This window comes from Macrosteles quadrilineatus, unplaced genomic scaffold, assembly GCF_028750875.1.
Source record: "Macrosteles quadrilineatus isolate MER2022 unplaced genomic scaffold, UCM_ALF_1.0 Scaffold_3__2_contigs__length_128488019, whole genome shotgun sequence".
Lineage (NCBI taxonomy): Eukaryota > Metazoa > Arthropoda > Insecta > Hemiptera > Cicadellidae > Macrosteles > Macrosteles quadrilineatus.
In genome coordinates, this window is record NW_026542596.1 from 73,809,646 (window position 1) to 73,827,835 (window position 18,190).

The following is an 18,190-nucleotide window of genomic DNA, read 5'->3' on the forward strand; positions in this document are numbered from 1 at the left end:
TGTAATCATATGCTGTTCTCGCTTTGGCCCTTGCGTGACAGCTCTTACTTTCTGGATAACTAAACCAGCTGGTTGCAGCATTGATTATATACGGGTCTTTCTGAGGGTTGCCACTATTTTAAAGTGCACTGCGGCTGTTGGTTTGATTTAGTCTAGTTAATTAAAATGACGAACTTAGTAATGTTTAATTTACAGGATTAACCTTTTTCGAAACAATTTAAAAATGGGACTACAAATTTACATATTTGTATTATTTTTTCTCATTGACAAACCACTCAACATCAAAAATTTTTATTATGTAAATCTTTCCTTGTTCCTCAAAAAATAAACAAGCTGATCCCAACTTAGCCAAACTATATTACACCAATATACCTACCGCAGTGCATTGTATAAATCGTCTTTTAACCTATACACAGTATAACTATTACCTATAACTATTACAGTATAAGTGTTATTACACGTTTTTTATTTTTGTTTTCATAAAGTTAATAACACCAATAGTCAATGATAACACGTACTATGCTGATTAAATAGTTTACTAAACTATTTAGACAATGAAGATAAGGAATAATTGTAATTTCTGAAATAACCAAAGTAATATTCATTTCATTCCGTCGGTGTACAATATGTTAGTTCGGCACTGTACGGATATAAGCCTTTGTTGTAACTTTTTAATAAATTAATTCAAAAATGTCTCCACTTTAACACATAATTAACTAAATCGTTACTATTCTCTAAATACTATGTGATTCACCAACGTTGTCATCAATAAATACAAATTGAATAAATTACTATTTATCACCAAACCCTTCTGGTAACAGGCCACAAATTCTCCATTGACCATTTTAAAAGCCCCGTCAATAAGAATTTTAGTTAATAAGAATATTAGTCCCATTTGTAGTAAACAGACTTGGGAGAGTCTTAAACACACACCGTCATTAAAATATTGTTTTTGGTAAAATCTTAAGAAATTTTACTGTAACAATAGTCATGTAAATCGGTAGAAAACAGTATTAAATAAAATAACTGCGTTAAGAACTACTCGTTTTGAGAACCACGCTATTGCCAAATGTTCACATACGTTACGTGATTATATTGTTCACATTGTCCTTTATTCAGGATGTGCACCACTGATCAGCGGATGTTGCTTGTTTGTTGCTTGTTTGTTGCTTGTTTGTTGCATGTTGTTACAGAGATGTTACAGTTGCGATATGTCCCATGTGGGAGAAGGAAAGTGGTCCTAGAGCTCCAACATAATTGGGCAGCTTGTCTAGCTCCGAAACAGCGGGAAAGTAGCCGGATAGACTTAGCAAACTTCCGGAAATAACGTAGACTAGAAAACTATCTGTTTTGGACATTTGCCAATCAATTATACAAAATTGAGCTGAACAGTTAAGTATGTTAAGTAGGACGGTGTTAGAGAGAAACCCAGGAATTCCTTGGATACAAAATTAAATTTAATATTGAAAGCAATAGGACTTGAAGGTTAATAGTTTAGTTACTACGTTGATAAAATCTACGTTCAAATCGTTGTTTTTGAATATATTTTAGCATAATATTTATTTCTTGAAGTAGGTATTATTAATAGGCAAGTATTTTTCTTGAAAACCTTTTTTTCAGCTCGTGTGCATCACAGGAAATATCTACGAATACTGTTGGAACGATATTTTCCTGTAGATGTGCAGAATCCCTTTGTAAATTAAAAAAGGCTAAAAAATAAGCACAAAAATGAATTTAAAATTAAAAAGAATTGGGTCTTATGGGTTACCACGCTGGTAACGAAATAACAAAGAAATATAAACAGAAAATCAAAACAAATGGAAGAAATTCCAATAACATGTTTCATTTACAGCGTGGGGAGAAAATAGAGTCTTTAATACTTTATTCTGAAATGGCGACCATACGAATGTAGTATTTTAAACCAATCATGAATGGAGATGAGTGTAGGATGAGTGGCGCGATCTTGTAGTCTAATTTGTGACCAAGGCCGACACGTTAGTCTATACATTACATATTTTTGGCGAGTTTTCGACCAATGGATCTATAATCAATGTATACTGACATGTGTATTGCAAATCACAGCTAAATGTTGTGCAAATTTATTTAAGTAAATCCTGTGGTAGTCAGTCAATAAATATAAACTTAATTTGGACATTATAAGCTGAAAATGAACCAACATAAATAGAATTGCCATCTCACACAATAAAAACATTTTGTTATTGAATTCAATTGCTGCACCTATTAAAGTAGTATTTTTACTTAGGTTGGACTAATAATTACTCGTAACATACTCTGGTTGTTTGAATTAGTCATTGCTAACGGCCGATCATGTGGAATGATCAAACATGTGTATCAACATTTACGTAAACAAATCGAAAATTCACAAGTCCACAGGCAATATAAAAACAGAGCCTCGTAAATAGGCTATAAACAACGCCATCATCACTATCAACCAATCATCAATCCATCGAGATAATCATGTAAATACTTTTAATTACCAACACGATGTAATACATTAACAAATTACATAAATCAAACAAAATATGAGCCTACAGCAAGTTAACCGTCCACAATATAATATTTATTAATTAGTAAACACATCGAGTTGATGAAGAGCCAAATTAGGCTCCGCGAGGTAATCAAAGTAATAAAAGCAACTTGATTTACACCAGCTGACCGTAATGGGTTGGATAAATTGACACCCTTGGTAACTAACAGGTTGTCTCGGGTGTGAAGTTGAGAATGACGATCAATTAATTTGTACGAGACCGCCGCGATGTGTTATCAAGGTGACGCCGCGTTGTGTGCGCATGATGTGGCGTTTATATAGTATTCATCAAGGAAATGACAATTGATAGTAATGGTTTATATATCTAGTCGTCCAGTTCAAAGTATGTAGTTTTTCTGTGACCCACATTTCAGCAATTTAATGTTCTATGAATTGTAGTAATAAGACGTCGTTGAGAAGATTTATATGCCACATTAAAAGAACACGGATACAAATAAGTGGGTCAATGTTTAATATTTGTATGTAACTTATCTCAACGATGTCCAATGGACTGCATTTTGCACTGGAGTCAGGTAGCACAACAATGTGCTGAAACTTGGATCGCAGAAATAATATTTTATTTGAATTGGTCGACATAAATGTAATTCCAGTTCAGGGACACTTTTATGTTTCATAATGTCGAAAATACATTAATAGTTCTCCAATTAATCTTACATACGTCGTTATGCATCTTCCAATAAATCTCTTAAGACGATTTGACGCATTGTAGCCAGATTAGTGAGTATCTTAGGCACATATTGGTTCAAGACTAATTTAAGCTTAGATTAAGACTTAAGACTGGATTAAGTTTAGAACTATCAATAAATTGAAAAAGCTATGGACATTGACATAAATACATTGATTTTATTTTGTAAAATATTAAAGATTAAAGTAAAATATAGTTATTTTAGAATACTTGAATGTCAAATATAATTATGACTGGGAATTATAGTGTGCTATGTTGTATTGTATTGGCGTCCACCGAAGCATGCCCTTCTTGCCACTAAAGAGGTAAACCTATGCCCGTATCAAAGTATTCTATATAGCCATGGACTCTTATAGTCATGTTATGGTAAATGCAAATGAATTGTTCATATGGATTCATTCCTTTTAAAATCATTAAATTTTATGTAGCATTGTTAGCATTAAAATATGATCTATGCAATACTGTAAGAGTGCAACCGACAAGTAGGGTTATGGTTTATGTTGTTCCATAGAAATAAAAGTTTGTCCAAGCTTATGTTTAGCTTTCTGCATGAAATAACGAGATTGTAATAATTGGAGTATAATTTTTGATTTTAAGTGTGCCTGACTCAAGCTCCTTGCACTCTATGTAATATGTCTGATATGTGCTATTACCGTTGTTGATAGCTAGTATGAATCTTCAATTAAAACATTGTAAATTGTTTGGATATTAGAGTGAATTAGGTCGTATGTCGTTGAGATGGACAGAAAACGTATACAATACATTTAAAAAGTATGCAATTGTTGAAGTGAAAATAACTGATTTGGAAAGTGGATTATTGCAAAAAGATGTATCATTAGTCATTGTCATTTCTGGGCGTTGAAGGATGTCGTTGGATGACAGGTGAACTGAAGCAATCAAATAAATGGGTTACGCAACATTTGACGTCAATAACATCAATATAAGGAATGAGGTTCCTATTGAGCTGAGAGCGAAAGCGATTTTATAGAGGTCAACGTGCTGTCCATCTATATCATTGGAAAGTCAGTGGTGGTTAAAAATTCGTATTTCATATAATTTGAATATTCTGGGTACACATTTTTTGGAGTGTTGTTAGAATATTGGTTAGCTTTCAGGACTTCGGTGCGGGAGGGACGGGTTCAATTCCTGAAACATCCACAAAACTTTTTTGGGTTAGGACCACTTTACCACCAAGTTTAGGACCACTTCAAGTGTTTGCAAATTGAATAAAAATGCTATTGGTACGGAAACAAAAAAAAAAACTAAATATTTTTTTTTTTTAGAAAACCTAAATATTTTAGTTGAAGAAGTATCAAGGGGCTGTAATTTGGGTAGCCCAGTGGTTACAGTGCTCACCTTCAAATCTGAAGGTCGCTGGTTTGATTGTAAGCGAGATTAACTGGACCCAGATGCAATTTGTTATTTGGCTAATCATTAAAAATGTTTATTAAGTATGGCATTGCATCAAAAGGTTGACGTTAGTTATATTCAGATTAAGGTTGCGATATTTTCCTCATAAAAAAATGTGAAAAATGCCACAGCCGTATATATACACAATATGCTAATGGTATTACAGATATAGAGCTTAAACTTTCTGTCACGTCTGCCGCTGTTACATAAGCAAAACTGCAACTTATTTCTTACAATAATGACGTCAGCAAACCATTGGTTAAACTCTTGGAACTTTACCTAACAAGCTGTTGAAAACATAATAACAGATCTTTTAGAAAGCAAGAAAGAAATTGAGTCGGTGACGAAATCAGAAATACCAACATCTAGCATGTGATAAATCCAACCACTGATCAGGTCCACTTTCCCCAATTCTGCAGAGACCTCGACACCAGAAGAAACCGGTTGTATTATCAAAACATATACACAGGAACTAGGGTCGCGGACGTCACCGTTGCGTGGAACCGGTTCCGCGTTGCGTCCAGATCATCGGTAGCCCTCTGTGTTTTGGAACTGGTTCACTTTTCGTACGTTTTATGAGTTTAATTCCCTCACAAAATACCCTACTGGTTCCTCGACCTTGAGAATGTAGACTTGTCGATTGGGTTTATTAATTTACTGAAATAGGAGATACTTTCTGCGTTTTTATGCGTGTTTTATATCGCCTATAACATTTACAACTTTGATTTAGAGACCTGTTCCAAATATTGGGATTGTTACCGTCTGGTTACGGCCTTGTATAAGATAACACCAGTTATCAATAGATAGCCCAAAAAAATAATGGTATCTATGTCAGGAACCGATAACTTTGGATTTACACCAGTGACGTTCATAATACTTATTGTCGAGTACTGTAACCACTCAAGTATACAGAAAACAATGCAACATACAACATGCTTTCGTACTAAGCAATATAATGAAGTTTCCTTTAGCTACTAAATCGGTAGCTTCCCATTACATGTATAATCGACAATCAATCAATATACTTTTAAAGTGCATATTAGTTATTAAAATATTTAGATTGAAAAATGTTTTGTTAGACAGGTAATGAATAATGAACACGTTTACTGTACTTACTGATCAAATGCATTCAGTTCTGTCAAACCAGGATAAACGATAGAATTTTAATTATTTTCTTCAGTTCCTAGAAAACAAGTCATATAATCAGTACATTGGAAATGACAAAGATTTATCAATTAATTTTTAAATTCCTGGTACACAAATTATTAAGGTTCAGTGTAATAAATGTCGCTGTAGAATTCGAGCAATTTATGCGATTAAAATCCACGGAATTGTTCCAATTTACTGAATAGACAGTCTATTATATGATATTATTTGTTTACTATTATATCATTTTAAATATTTTGAGGAAAAGTTCTCGATCTATATTTTTAAGTGTCATTTAGAAGCAAAGTATGTTTTGACGCAACACCTATGGGATAAGTAACTTATCCATTATTATGTGTTATTTTTTTAAAGAATAGTGGTTAATACATGATTATCGATTGTATCAATATCAACTCTTTCATTAACATGCCGAATGAACGCATTGTCATCAGTGTAAATATTTTATTTGAAATACATTTTTTGTTGGATATCCAATACAGAAAATGTTACTGAAATTATTAGCCTACGAGTAATATTTCACGTATACCAGACGAGGGTGTGATGTGTTATCCATGTGTATGAATAGAGTTGTTTGTTATCTGTTATTTTATAGTTGTCCTTTCTTACAATTTATCAAATAAATTGTGTTTCATTTGTCCTATCTCGTATGATTCAATTTATTTTTTTTTTACAAAAAATAAAATAAAATCTAGAACAACACACGCACAGCTGGATTGCATTAGTATTGGAGTTGAAGCGCAGGCACCAAAATTGAAGACATGCCTTATATCTAAAAACATTTATAGAACAACACGATTTGGCGAGTAAGAACAAAACTATGAGTAGGTAACGTTGTTGTTGTAAGCTCAAATCTTCAACGATCAACAATTGTTGGGAAAAAGTGTTCATACCTTCGGGCACTTGCCAGATTACCTTTGATTTTAGATCACCTTGAACAAAAACCTCAACATTGTGTCTAATTCATTTCTTGCCAAGGTCACTTTTTAAGATTCTAGCAGTACAGAATCCAAAATCAAAAACCCATTTTTCATCACACTGTCCACAAAACAGTAGTGTTTAGTTATCTAATTCGTCCACGAAATCATCGTTTTCTGTTAACTCCAAACAGGGCACAGAAAATAGTAATTATTTCCGTTCGCTAACCTCAAAATTGTATTGGTAGTTTATGGAAACGCTGCTAATCAAACGATATTTTAAGTTATGTTTGTAAACTACAGAAATTTAAACATTTATAACGACTTTGTATAACATCAAATTATGTGGTATAATTTTGTAACGATTAGAAGATTATTTCCACAGTATGATGAAAAAAGTGTGTCTTTTTGGTACTTAATCAAATTTTCAAACTCGGCTGCGCCTCACTTGTAAAACACGATTGCGCACCAAAAAGAGCCACTTTCGGTCCAAGTGATGAAAACTACAATTTTGCACCCTCAACTACACATGTTGTACGGTTCACCGCAGGGGCGTGGTTTCGCACCGTTCCGATTGTTACGCAAGTTGCTCGTCTCCAATCAGCTGAGCAGGAGCCGAGTCCAGTTTAAAGAAAGTGAATTTCTCCTCGGGAGTCAGTCCGCAACCCCACAAGGTCAGAGTGTACCACGCCTTGACACTGGATGCTGGAGACCTAGGAGCTGCTGGGACATTGTCAGGTAATGTGCAGACTTACATATTTAACGTAGTGTATACGTTTACAAATTTATGAATTTAGTCTTTTACAGCCAAAGCATTAAGGTCTTTTCGTGAACATATATTTATATGTTTTAAAAACGGTTCACGTTACAGATACGGAAATCCCTGTGGTTAGTAAAAAGATTAAAATGTTTGTATTTTGTAAAATAATATGTAAATGTGTAATATCATGGTGTATTTTTAACTTATCCTACGTTTAGTACTATCAAACCTTATCTAAATTGAAACAAATAGAACTAGATACATTTTGCTACGATTACCAATAGTATAAATTTAGTTTATTGAAAATCTCAAATTACTTTGGTTTGTAGAAAATGTTTTTTTGTTTCGTAGTTGTTATAACGTTGCCACTTATAACAATATTTTACGTATAAAATATCCGTAGAAAGAGTTGGTAAAACTTTACTCGCCTGCAAGGAGGTACATTCAACCGTGTTTTGACTTAACCACGGGTTTTTAAAGAAAACACCGACCACTGATTTACTCAAGATTGATTTTGAACGTAATTTTGCAAAGATTTTTAAGGATAATTATGCAAAATACCCAAATAAATTTGGTTTTAACTAATTTTTACTGAACTGAGTTGAACTTAAAGCTCGGTCTAAATGAAAGGAACTACATCAAATCGTAGTTTGAACAAAATCTGTTTATTGAAATACAAAATACATAACTTTAATAGTTAATTAATACCAAAGAGTTTATTTATTTAATTTGTAAAAAACCTTCGGTATTTGTATTTATTGTACAAAAACTATAGAATCATTCATAAACAACAGTATTCAGGCCACGCAAATGTATAAGTGTTTGCATCATAAGAAACAAAGTGCTAGATCTGTCTTTGTGGAAAAATAATTATAAGTTTATCACAAATGATATTTCTACAATGTTTTGTATGTATCGTTTTAAAGTTAAATTCGGAAAATAAACTAGAACAAACCTCCATTAAGATTTATAGCCCTTGAACTGAACCATCTAGGTGGAAGACTTATGCTTGCACTCGACAAAGAGATAAACCACTAAAGCGGTTTGTAGGTTAACCCTTTGTTTGAATATAGTGTCTGTCTAAATTACCCCTTGGTAAATGGACCAGCCATGTTGTTTGACCAACCGAAAATACAACATGCAGAATTTTTCTGTATTTTCATTGTTTTTATTTTAACTAGTGTATTATTCGAGCTATTTTGCCAATATTTTTAAGAGGAGGGTGATAATGAGTGTTGCGTTTCGATTAAGATATTGAGGCTAGAGTTTATTCCACTCATTGTAAAACCACCCATTTAACCGTAAAATTTTTAGAATCGTTGTGAAACGGATTATATCCAAAACATATTAAAGATTATCATGATAGAACATTTCTTTACATTTAAATATGTTTAGTTTTATTTTAAATTTGTATAGGCGACATTTTGAAATAAAAAAAAGCCAATTCACATCTAATCTGTTGTTACTTACAAACCTCAGAGCACACATAGTTATATGACACACGCCACATTACGGAGAGAAATAATGTCGAAATTAAATAGTTTAACTATGTTTTGCTTGGTTTTGTAATAAACCTAATGGTTACGGAGAAAATTCCCAAAAAATTGAAATTTATAATTCCCACGTTACTATTATGAAGAAAAGTAAACCGTTGTAGTTCGCTTGTTTATGAACATACTTTGATAAAGTTAGGAAAATGCATTTATTTATTTATAAAATATTAACATTTTAGAAGAAAAAAAAACAACTTTTTATCCTCCCTGTTGCAGCAAACCTAAGTACTCGTTAATCTAATTATATTTAAATAGGGAATAAACGTGGTATTTTTAAGGATAAATTTTAGTGTAAATCCAATCAGGCGATTGGAAATTCGCTTAGTCTGCAGGTTTGGTGCAGCGGGGTTATTAACTCTTAGACTATTAACAATTCTAAAGCCGGTAACATAGTAGGCTTAATTATCATTCATAGAAGCAAATTGGATGTCAAAGCTAACAATCTTGATTCTCTGTGCTATATGGATGGAATTAATTACTAAAACAAATCTTTTATACGTTGCAATTATTGTACATATAAACATATTCTATAGAAAAAATAAATCCTACTTGATCGTTTTATCCCAATTTTATTTCTTATCAATCATAAAACCAAGAATTTCAGTTGAGTTTTTTTATAAACAATATACATATTTATTGTCTTATTATCTTTCTTTTTTCCTAGGACGCTAGGCACGGACCCGGGATTGTTTTTCACATTACATCAGGCGCTACCTAGGGGCTAGGGCATTATCACCTAGATTAAATCCATTGGTGATTTGGCGGAATTTGAACCCGGGACCCCAGGAAACGGAGTCCCGCGCTCTAATCACTGGACCAGCTCGCTACCCCATTATCTTATTATATGAGCAAGGAAAATGAAATTGGGTAGATATTAACCATTATAAAAATTTCAGACAGCTGAATAATTTTTTTACAGGAATTACCATAGAATATATGTATATTTATTCTTTTAGTTAATCTAAAACCTTGATATTTGATGTAACACGAAGCTTTTATTGTTTACAGTAAATGGCCCATTCTGTTTGGCTTTGTTTCAAACGTAATGTACATTATATACAATATGAGGAAACTGCATTTGACAGAGACCCATTGTCTTGAAGATTCAATTTATCTTTTTATTTGCCTCTATAGCCTCTTGTTTTCAAAAAAGTATTCTTTAATCTAGTTGAAACATTAACACTTGAATGGGTGTATTAACAACAGAGTAATGTGTCTGCCAGCTTCCAGCCTTCTGTTGATTTTGTAGTCAGTGATGTGAAATTAAAAATTAATTCGTATTCGATGAAAAAATGGTGCTACAATTGCAAAGCAATATAATTTCACTAAAAATAATTTATATAGTATTTAGTTGAAAAAGATTTAACACGATCTTGTTATAAATCTGTTGATTTCGGTTTGATAACCAAAGTTAGACAACAATCAACGAAATAAACGACATGGCAAAAATAACGATACTGACAAAAATAATATGATTTTTGATTTTATAATTAAGAGTGTGTATAATATTATTGATTACATTTTTGTCTAGAAAAATAGGCATCTTTAATAAACAACTTGAATTTGTTGAACCAAAAACCAACATTTTGTCAAAGGTTGGCTGATAAATCAGCGCTGGTAGATTTCTTTCAATCTAGAGGCATCTTAAACCACGCTGAAAGATGAAAAGGAACCCTTGGAAGTAAATGAACACCCAATCTAGTCGAAAACTCTAAGCGAAACTATCTGTCTTTGAATTTATTTGATTCATTCCTCACTCAATAGCAATGATGGATTTCAATAGGGTAAATGTGAAGTCAATTACCACATTTTAATACAGAATTTCCATTTAAAAGGTCGAAATTTGTGATTTAAATATTTTGTTCAGGAAACAAGTAAATAAAGAGGTTGTTAGGTGAATAAAATCTACTTGTGGTTAAGTGTTATTAGCCTATGAAACTTTATGACGACTATAACTTGAGGAGTATAGCCTACACCTTCTATTAAACCTTACTAGGTATATAATAAAATAAACAGTTACCTTGTTCAATATCCTTTGGTGCTATTAGATGACGACCGGTTTCGTGACAACAATCACATCATCGGGTCAATCCTCGTCTAATCGGTCGTCATCTAATAGCACCAAAGGATATTGAACAAGGTAACTGTTTATTTTATTATTAAAATTTTCAATATCCAGTGGTAGGAAAATGAACTCTTTCTAGATAGTCTGGGATTTACCTTTAATATAACACTTGATAGATTGTACAGTGTAGCCATTAAAACTGGTCTAAATTAAATGTAATGTGAATGTTTATTAATTTGTAAATAAAATAACCAAATAACTTATTGATCAGCAGTGTACGTGTTATTTAATTTACGGAAAGATAAAAGAAACGTCTTATAACATATTTTAAGTGTTCTAAGACGTTTCTTTTAATAAAAGAGCCCTCAAATCGGCATGTAATATGGCCTAGTATGATGATTATCTAGAAAACCCCTACATGCTATAAATACCTGCAGTTGAATTAGTTCTTGGCCCCAACTTAATTTATAAGAGCGAAACCTATAATTTAATTTAATCTTTGTTTGAAGATTTTAAAAATTGTCAACGGATTTATGTAACAACACATATTACACGGTAAGAATTCACAATTAAAAATCCTTAAGTTGGCCTAGGGCAAACTAACTATTATAAAAAGTAATGAGTCCATTCAATACAAAATTAACAAATTAAAAATGTTACTTTAACTACACGGTAGTATAATTTAAGCTAGAGCTATGTTTAGAAACACTGTTTAAATAATACTAAATTTATTCCATTTCACAATCTAAATATCTGAAATACATTTGCATTTATTTGTTAAGCCAACCTCTAACACATTTCCCATTACAGCCTTTAATGGCTTTGAGTGTTTGATACTGTTAGCAAATACTGTATAATCCATTTAACTGTCAGACTCAGCAAAGTGGCTACGCGTTTCAGGTTGTATCGAGCAAAGAGTATTCATTTACGCTGATACCTATTTCAACCCGAATAATGATGCAGATCGGAAGCGCTTGCAAAAAGATTCGTCCTTCTTTAGTTTTTGTGAAGTATACGTTTATAAAATGTTTTAATCGGAAAAAGAATTCTTGAGTTTATTTTATATGTTTTAAGATCTTAAACGAATCTAAAACGGGTGTGTTCGTATGGGAAATCTTAATAGCACTAACCGAATTGCGAGTACCGGGTGTCCAAAAAGTCTTGGCCTGATTTAATAGATTTGGTGAACGAAAACCCCCAATTCGACACTTAACTTGTATGCCTTGTTTGGGAATTCAATCAAGTTTTATTTAATGAAGCTGGTAACACCCAAACACAGCTGATTGACAGCAATACAGTCATGGTCCAATACAATAACAAATCAGAATTGTGAGTTTACAAGATCAAATCAAATCAAAATATCATTTATTTCGCAAAAAACAGACATAACATAATATTATGATCCCTGTACAAAAATATTTACAATATTTTTTATTTTTCTAGGTTATATTTAATTTTCTATAAAAGCTTATTAAAATCAAGCGAAATTATCCCCCACAAAGGATAAATTAGTCCTGTGAGTGGGAGAGAGTCGTTATATTATTAGAGATTTTTTTAAATTATGAAAAAAAGGAAATTTGAACAAGTTAAAAGTTGAAAGTTGCGCTGAAGGACTGAGCGAATGGTGCCCCCCACCTCCCCCCTACCCTACCCCCAAAATATAACCTGCTACTGTACTTCCCAAGCACACCCAACACGCGCACGCACACACCCACGCACACACACACACACGCACACGCACACTCACACTGCTGCACTCACTCCGACACCAACAGGCGGCTGGTAGCCCTAGTATAGGGCCGTCAATGCTCTGTCCCTGTGGCGCAGAATCGGGAACAGTTCACATACGTGCTAGCATACAATCGTTCTTTCACTCTATCAGCTGATGTGAGTGTAAATTTGTTGCCTGTAGGTTGTTCATTGTCTGTAGGTTGAGATCAGTAAATTTTGAGCAGTTGATCTCCCAATGCTTTGTAGCCATAGGGTAATTTGTTTTTTGTATTTGACCAGTGGTCCAAAATAGTTTTCGCGTAAGTTGTAGGGCAGATTGTTGTAGATAGTGTAAAGAGTAATCACAGTGTCTTTTGTAGTTTTACGAATTGTATTTTTTGTTATTATTTTAATGTTATTATTAGTTTTTTTATAGGTTAACTGTAAGAAAGGACCATGTGGTCCTAAGTTCGCCCCAATAAAGAAGCATTTTCATTTCATTCCAAACCCAATCTCCTATAACAGTTCGACGACTTTTCAAGCGAACATTAAAAATACCTGCTCCTAGTGTTTGTGTTATTCGGTTAAAATACTCGATAGTGGGAAAGTGAAATAAGTTTAAAAAAGTGAAATAAGTGCAGGAAAGTAAGTTAATTCAGGAATAAGCTACTTTGCGTGTTATCAGTGCAAGAAAGACTTCTTTGTCAGGTCACTGTATGGTAAAATATTCAATTCCTAAAATTAACGTATCAATGGGATGTTTTGATTCGTACATAATAAAATCAATACATAATTTTTAACATTAAAAACAATACTACCGAACATTATTTCGTTTCCAACAATTAACTGAGTTCAAAAACATTTTACGTTTTAAACTCCTAGGACGGAGTTCTGGCCTATGAGTGATAATTAATTGGATTTGTATATTCTTGTAGTACACTTGTGTTGCTCCTGTTAATACTATCAATACCTTTTTACGGATGCATTTTAGCGAATTTCCCATATAGGGAATAAGCTATTAACGTAGTACTCATGGTAAGACCTCTGGACCCGGGACCGATATAATTTTTCATTTTGAGGTCCCTAGAGGTCAAAAACGCCATCTGTTCAAATTAATATATATTTCTTGATAGCGTTATTAAAAATGAGAAATGAAACATTGCAAATTTTCGTTTAATACAAACGTTTTCAAACAAAGAGAAATTAATGAAATATGTAAAAATGAAAAATAACCAATATAAATTACAGGGTGATTGATATAAGTGTGCCAGCCGTTTTATTCGAAAGCTATAAGAGATATTAAAAAAAGTTAAATGGTAAGTGTCCTAGATTTTTTGTTTAAAAATTTTAGTCAAGTCGAAAAAAATATTTTTGCCGCCATTTTTCCAATATGGCCACCAACTTTGATTTTTCTTACGGAACACCCTGTATTTTATGATGTATTCCGGTAGAAAATGTAATTTTTATACGATTTTATTCTTGTGACTTTTTTCATAAACCTAACCGTTTAAAAGATAATAATAGTTAAAGTTGTGAAATTTTGAATAGTTTTTTAATAAAACGGCTGGCTTGCTTGCTTAGGCCTTTATCGAAACTCTTTCTCATGCCAAAATTTCTAGACTTTAACCATTATTATCTTTGAAACGGTTAGGTTTATGGAAAAAAACACAAGAATAAAATCGTCTTATAATTTAATTTCCTACCGGAATACATCGTAAAACACAGGGTGTTCCATAAGAAAAATCAAAGTTGGCGGCCATATTGGAAAAATGGCGGCTAAAATAATTTTTCCGACTTGACTACAATTTTTTAAATAAAAAATCCAAGGCCCTTACAATTTAACTTTTTTTGATATCTCTTATAGTTTTTTGAATAAACGGCTGACACACTTATATCAATCATCCTGTATATATACAGGGTGTTTCAGAATTAGTGTCGGATATTTTTGGGTATTATTTCTGGGTAAGAAACATATCCAAATATCATATTTAAAAAGTCCGGAAGTCTTTATTTACTCAAACAGCCGCCATTTTGTTTTTTTCCTTTAATATTTCTTTTAAAGAGAATGGTAAAACATACGAAATTGAAACTTTGCACAAACATTTCTGACTACTAGGCAAAGCTACAAAAAAACTATGAACATTTTCCAAATACATAAAACAAAATGGCGGCCATTTAAAATTTTGTTTCTTAAATAACTCAAAAACCGTTGATTTTATGAAAATTTTACAAGTATAACTTTTTTTAGGTAATTTTATTACAAATCGATTGACACCTTAATTTTGTACAATTAAACGTATATTAACTGAGTTATGACAGTTTTAGTGATACGTGACCACTGGAGGCTAGTTGTAGTGCATGCGGCGGGCTAAAGTCTGCCACAACAATGCATGGCTCCGCATGCCTACAACTAGCCTCCGGTGGTCACGTATCACTAAAACTGCCATATCTCAGTTAATATACGTTTAATTGTACAAAATTAAGGTGTCAATCGATTTGTAATAAAATTACCTAAAAAAAGTTATACTTGTAAAACTTTCATAAAATCAACGGTTTTTGAGTTATTTAAGAAACAAAATTTTAAATGGCCGCCATTTTGTTTTATGTATTTGGAAAATGTTCATATTTTTTTTGTAGCTTTGCCTAGTAGTCAGAAATGTTTGTGCAAAGTTTCAATTCCGTATGTTTTACCATTCTCTTTAAAAAAAATATTAAAGGAAAAAAACAAAATGGCGGCTGTTTGAGTAAATAAAGACTTCCGGACTGTTTAAATATGATATTTGGATATGTTTCTTACCCAGGAATAATACCCTAAAATATCCGACACTAATTCTGAAACACCCTGTATATAACAATTTTCATATGGGTGAGTTTCTACTGACCGTGTTAACTTCGCCAGTGGGTTCTACTCACTAAAAGGAACAAAAAAGTTCCTATAAACCCATGTCCGATTTTCGACCGTTTGGCTGTTTTGGGGGATTTTGTGTTTTTCTTATTTTATTAGACTTTGCTCCACAATTTATGTAATAAAAACTTAATCAAATACTTTAGAGAGTTGTAGTTAAAATCATTGGAAAGAACATTAAATTTGCTATAAATCAAAGGTTTCATTCAACAATTATACCATTACATAGTCCACGTTATATCCAAAATAAAGTAAAAATGTCATTAAATTAATTAATTACGATAACTTTCATGAGCCTCCTTTGATACATAAACCTGCATTTATGCAATGTTGAAATGCATAAAAAACTTGGCATTTTAATAATCTTTCAAATGATATGCTATTCAATACTATTATTGATATAAACCAGTGAGAAATTACTAATAAACTACTATAAAACACAGTTTACAGATTTTGTTTTTGCACAGTTTTATTGTTAATAATAATTACTGTATTCATCATGTTGGCATAATCTTGATTGGTAAAAGGCTCCATATTTTAATAAATGTTGAAAAACACTTAATTGACTTGGAAATATAAAGTTAAAACAGCAAATTACTCAACAAGGTATGTTCAAGCAGCTGAGTTATCTAGCTATAGATGACAAATCAATAAAAGCTGACTTAATCAAGCACAAGGTAAAACTAATTACACAGCATTTAAGAATCAAACACACTACATCTTTGAAAATGTGAAAAACCTTGAGTTTATACATTTTATTAATTCAGATAATTTTAATAAATATTTAAAAGTTAAAATAATGTACAAATTTTATCAGATAGTTCAATAAAATACATCATGGAGTATACAGTAATTATTATTAACAGTAAAACTGTGCAAAAACAAAATCTGTAAACCGTGTTTTATTGTAGTTTATTAGTAATTTCTCACTGGTTTATATCAATAATAGTATTGAATAGCATATCATTTGAAAGATTATTAAAATGCCAAGTTTTTTATGCATTTCAACATTGCATAAATGCAGGTTTATGTATCAAAGGAGGTCCATGAAAATTATCGTAATTAATTAATTTAATGACATTTTTACTTTATTTTGGTTATAACATGGACTATGTAATGGTATAATTGTTGAATGAAACCTTTGATTTATAGCAAATTTAATGTTCTTTCCAATGATTTTAACTACAACTCTCTAAAGTAATTGGTTAAGTTTTTATTACATAAATTGTGGAGCAAGGTCTAATAAAATAAGAAAAACACAAAATCCCCCAAAACAGCTAAACGGTCGAAAATCGGACATGGGTTTATAGGAACTTTTTTGTTCCTTTTAGTGAGTAGAACCCACTGGCGAAGTTAACACGGTCAGTAGAAACTCACCCTACAGGATGATTGATATAAGTGTGCCAGCCGTTTTATTCGAAAACCATAAGAGATATAAAAAAAGTTAAATGGTAAGTGCCTTAGATTTTTTATTTTAAAAATAGTAGTCAAGTCGATAAAAAAATTAGCCGCCATTTTTCCAATATGGCCGCCAACTTTGATTTTTCTTATGGAACACCCTGTATTTAATGATGTATTCCGGTAGAGAATGTAGTTTTAAGACGATTTTATTCTTGTGATTTTTTTCATAAACCTAACCGTTTCAAAGATAATAATGGTTAAAGTTGTGAAATTTTGAATAGTTTTTGAATAAAACAGCTGGCATGCTTGCTTAGGCCTTTATCAAAACTCTTTCTTATGCCTAATTTTTTAAAACTTTAAACATTATTATCTTTGAAACGGTTAGGTTTATAAAAAAAATTCCCAAAAATAAAATCGTCTTAAAATTGCATTTTATACCGGAATACATCATAAAATACAGGGTGTTCTGTAAGAAAAATCTAAGTTGGCGTCCATATTGGAAAAATGGCGGCTAAAATAATTTTTTTGACTTGACTAAACAATTTTTAAAATAAAAAATCCAAGGCACTTACCTTTTAACTTTTTTTGATATCTCTTATAGTTTTAGTATGAAACGGCTGGCACACTTATATCAATCACCCTGTATATGTCCGTTAGCGCAAAAATTACTCGAGCAAAAATGATGGAATTTTGATAAAATTTAATACAAACGTGTAAACCTACGTTTATTAGACCGAGTTCGCGAACCAGCATAATTGGACCATGGAAACGGGGGTTTATGGGGGGTTTTATGGGGTAAAAATGGGATTTTCCCATTATTTACCCTAAAAACAAAAAGTTTCGCAATTTCTTTTTAAACCGTTTTGTACAGCTTAAAAAAATAAATAATGTAGTATATTGAAGCACTGTTGTATGCCTAACGGTCACGGAGAAAATTAAAAAATAGTGTAATTTTAAATTCGCATGTTATTCTTATGGAGAAAATGAAAACTGTTTTAGTTTACTTGTTTATGGATATATGTTGATAAAATTTGGCAAATTTATTTATCTC

General features: G+C 32.0%; 1 protein-coding gene across 1 annotated transcript in view; it reads left to right on the forward strand.

The window, feature by feature from the left end:
- Positions 1 to 7,407: 7,407 nt before the first annotated feature.
- The window catches only part of LOC128989304 (uncharacterized), a 43,420-nt gene continuing 32,637 nt past the window's right edge, over positions 7,408 to 18,190 (forward strand). Inside the window, exon 1 of the mRNA XM_054411183.1 lies at positions 7,408 to 7,483. The gene's annotated coding sequence lies outside the window, so the exon portion shown is untranslated. The remainder of the gene's footprint in view (positions 7,484 to 18,190) is intronic.